At 40.9% G+C, this 4,709-nt stretch overlaps 1 pseudogene; it reads right to left on the reverse strand.

Annotated features, from left to right (window-relative positions):
* Positions 1–256: 256 nt before the first annotated feature.
* On the reverse strand, positions 257–945 carry LOC116545122 (annotated as a pseudogene).
* Between the last annotated feature and the right edge of the window lie 3,764 nt (positions 946–4,709).

The raw sequence follows: 4,709 nt of genomic DNA on the forward strand, positions 1-4,709 counted from the left end.
CAAAAAAGAAAAACTGTCTTCTTTTTCTGTTTTCTTTATTTTCATCTTCTATTTTTTATGATCATATAATATCTATTGGCTTTTTTGTTTCTTCTAAATTTTTTCTAAAATTGTTTCTTAAGCTTATTTGTTCCTGAGATTTGTTAGCACTGTTTTGTAGTTTTCTGTTGTCTAATGATTTCTATCTCTTCCTAATTCATCAATATACTACTCTTTAATAGCTTTTATTGGTTTCCTAAATATTCTTCCCCACCACCAGGCTTAATTCACTTTATTTCTCTTGTATAAAAAGCCTATGTTTTAGCCACATTTGGAGCCTGGGTCCTTTGTACAAGACTCTGGTGTGGGTCTTGATATGGTGGTCAGTGAATTCCTGACAGGGAGACTTGGTGAATACAGTTTCCTTCTAGAGTTCGGGGGTCAGGTAGCTGTAGCTCTTAGAGATGCCATCAAAGGTGGCCTTGGCTTGCAAGGGTTGGTGTGCGGCTTGCCAATCTTGTTCCCCCAGTAGCCTCCATGAATGGGGACAATGAAGAGCTTGGACAGGATGAAGGCCATGCTGATGGCAGTGGCCACCTCCTTGGGGCAGTTAACGCCCAGACAGACGTGGCCATTGTAGTCCCCAATGGCAACAAATGCCTTGAACCTGGTGCACTGGCCGGCACAGGTCTGCTTTTGCACCAGCATACTCTTCAAAACCTTGTCCTTGAGAGAGGCCCCCAGGAAAAAGTCAATGATCTCAGGTTCCTTGATGAGCAGGGAGAAGAGATAGAGCTCCTTGAGGCACTTGATCTTCATGTACTTTACCAGGCAGCCCAGCTTGGTGACAGGCATCCACTCCTTATCCTCGGCCTTGACTCTGAGAGCTCTGGGGCCTTGTCCATGGCCATGACCCTGGTTCCCAATGCCACTGCCAAACCAATGGAAACCAATGTGCCCCCCCATCCCAGGGTCCCTGGGGACTACCCAACCCCCAACCTACTGCACTGGCATCATCTGCCATTTGGTGTTTTCTTGAAGAAGAACTCTAAATAGTCTTAGTTACTGTTATCTATATTTGAAATACTAGATTATAGCTTTCGCCTGTGTTGTATGCATATCATCACTTAAGTTTGTTGTTTATGAAAATGTTTTATTGCTTATTGTAATTTTTAATCTTGTTAGCAATTTTAGAAATGCCTGGCTCTCAGCACCTTCTAATATCACTTTGTCCTCTTTTCTATTCCAGACCTTTATTTTTATACCATACAAATGTTGTTGCTCTTGACAGTTTGGTCCAGCAAAATAATTTTTAGTATGATCATATCTTGTCACTTCATTTGGTTAAACATTGTAATAGAATTTTGTTTGTTTTTGTTGCTAATTTAGTTTCTCTATTTATTGGGTTATTTTGAAATGTAAAAGATCTATGCTAAAGTGATGCAATAAAGAAAAAGTCATCTTTTCAACAAATAGTGCTGAAGCAATTTAACAGCTATGTGCAAAAATAATGAATTTAGATACATTACATTCTATATAAAAGTTAATCGTCACGAGGTCAAGAGATCGAGACCATCCTGGTCAACATGGTGAAACCCCGTCTCTCCTAAAACTACAAAAAATCAGCTGGGCATGGTGGCGCGTGCCTGTAATCCCAGCTACTTAGGAGGCTGAGGCAGGAGAATTGCCTGAACCCAGGAGGCGGAGGTTGCGGTGAGCCGAGATCGCGCCATTCCACTCCAGCCTGGGTAACAAGAGCGAAACTCCGTCTCAAAAAAAAAAAAAAAGTTAATCAAAATGGATCACAGACCTAAACGTAAGATACAAAACTATGAAGCTTCTAGATGATAACAGAGGAGAAAATCTAGATAACCTTGGGTTTGGAGAAGGCTTTTTGGAGGCAGCACTGAAGTCATAATCCACTTTTTTATGAAACGAATAAGCTGAAATATATCGAAATTAAAAATTTATGCTTTAAGACGCTGTCAAAAGAATGAGAAGATGAGCCACAAACAGACAGAAAATATTTGCAAAAGACCTATTAGATAAAGGACTACTATTCAAAACATATTTTTAAAAAAAGACTTAGAAATCATCAAAAAGAAAATAAACAGCCCAATAAAATGGATTAAAAGATTATACTTTTAACTCACCAAGATGACAAATAGCTATATAAAAGAATGCTTCATGGGAGCCTCCGTGGCTCAGGCCAGTTGTCCTGACACTTGAGGAGGTGAGACTGTGCATTCCAGGCTAGCCTGGGCAACATAAGAACCTCTCATTCACTAGGAATAAAAAAGGATTAAAAAAAAGGTGCTTCACATCATATGTTATTAGAGAAATGCAAATTACGACAACAATTAAATATTACTGGTCAGGTACTATGGCTCACACCTGTAATCCCTACATTTTGGAGGCTGAGATGGGCAGATCACTTGAGGTCAGGAGTTTAAGACCAGCATAGCCAACATGACGAAACCTCATCTCTACTAAAAATACAGATATTAGCTAGGGAAGGTGGCAGGCACCTGTAATCCCAGCTTCTCAGGAGGCTGAGGCAGGAGAACAACTTGAACCAAGGAGGTGGAGGTTCCAGTGAGTCAAGATCGCACCATGCCACTGCACTCCAACCTGGGAGACAGAGCAAGGCTCCATCATAATATATATATACATATATATATATGTATGCACACACACACACACACACACACACACACACACACAGTATGTGTGTGTGTATATGTATATATATATCACATTATACCTACCAGAATGACCAAAATCTAGAACACAAAACAATGAATGTTGGCAAGAGTATGGAGGAACAGAAAATCTTATTCACTGTTGGTGGGATTGCAAAATGTTAACACTTTGGAAAGCAGTTTGGCAGTCTTCCAATCTAATTATACTCTTACCCCATGATTTAGCAATCATGCTCCTTGGTATTTACTCAACGGAGTTAAAAAGAGGTTTACACAGAAACCTGCACATGGATGTTTATAGCAGCTTTATTTATAATTGTCAAAACTTGAGGCCGGGCAAGGTGGCTCATGCCTGTAATCCCAGCACTTTCAGAGGCTGAGGCGGGCAGATCACGAGGTCAAGAGATAGAGACCATCCTGGCCAACATGGTGAAAACCCGTCTCTACTAAAAATACAAAAATTAGCTGGTCATGGTGGCTTGCGCCTGTAGTCCCAGCTACTCGGGAGGCTGAGGCAGGAGAATTGCTTGAACCTGGGAGGCAGAGGTTGTAGTAAGTTGAGATCGTGCCACTGCACTCCAGCCTGGCACCTGGCAACAGAGTGACACTCTGTCTCAAAACAAACAAACAAACAAAACAAAACAAAAGAAAACTTGAAAGTAACCAAAATATATTTTAGGAGATGAGTGGATAAACAAACTGTGGTACATCTAGACAATAAAATATTATTTAGCGCTAGAAAGTAATGAGCTACAAAGCCATAAGGAACAGGTAAGAAACTTAAATGTGTATTACTAAGGAAAGGATGTCAATCTGAAAAGCCTACAAACAGGATGTTTCCAACTCTATGACATTCAGTACCACAGTTTGTTTAGTCAAGACTATGAAGACAATAAACATATCAGTGCTTCCCAGGGGTTGAAGAAAGAAAAATATAAAATATAAAGAGGAAAAACACTAAAAATGTTAACAGCAGTGAAACTACTCTGTTATGGTAGATGCATGGTCATCATACATTTGTCCTGATCTGTAGAATGTACAACACTAAGAATGAACACTACTGTAGAGTGTGGACTCTGAGTGGTATCCATGTGTCAATGTAGGTTCATCAACTGTAATAAACATACCACTCTGGTGGGAAGTATTGATAATGGGAGAAGCTATGCATGTGTGGGGGAAGGGGTTATCTGTAAAACCTCTATACCTTCTGCTCAATTTTTCTGGTAACCTAAAAGCACTCTAAAAATAAAGTATATTGTGTTAGGGTTTTCCAGAGAAATAGAACCAATTAGATAAACACAGACCTGTAAGAGGGGATTTATTGGCCGGGTGCGGTGGCTCACGCCTATAATCCCAGCACTTTGGGAGGCTGACGCGGGTGGATCATAAGGTCAAGAGATTGAGACCATCCTGGTCAACATGGTGAAACCCTGTCTCTACTAAAAATACAAAAATTAGCTGGGCATGGTGGCACATGCCCAGCTACTCGGGAGGCTGAGGCCGGAGAATTGCTTGAACCCAGGAGGCGGAGGTTTCGGTGAGCCGAGATCGTGCCATTGTACTCCAGCCTGGGTAACAAAAGCGAAACTCCAACTCGGAAAAAAAAAAAAAAAAAAAAAAAAAGAGGGGGTTTATTATAGCAATTGGCTTATATGATTACAAAGGCTCATCATGTGTCATCTGCAAGTTGGAAGACCAAAATACCCAGGTTGCAGTGAGCTGAGATCACACCACTGCACTCCAGCCTGGGTGACAGACCCAGACTACATTTCCAGAACGAAAAGCAAACAAACAACAAAAAAGTAGTCAGGCATAGTGGCTCACATCTGTACTCAATCCCAGCACTGTGGGAGACAAAGGCAGGAGGACTGTTTGAGCTCAGGAATTCAAGACCAACCTCAATAACATAGTTGACAGAGGAGGAGCACAGTCATCTCAGACAAACACTGCCACTTTTAGTTCCAGCTGCCTTTCCAGCTTCATGTATTTCAAGGAAATCACTTCTTCCTCATTTTTTTTTCTTTCTTT

The sequence above is a fragment of the Sapajus apella genome, unplaced genomic scaffold (assembly GCF_009761245.1).
Source record: "Sapajus apella isolate SASKATOON/1434 unplaced genomic scaffold, GSC_monkey_1.0 scaffold247, whole genome shotgun sequence".
Classification (NCBI taxonomy): domain Eukaryota; kingdom Metazoa; phylum Chordata; class Mammalia; order Primates; family Cebidae; genus Sapajus; species Sapajus apella.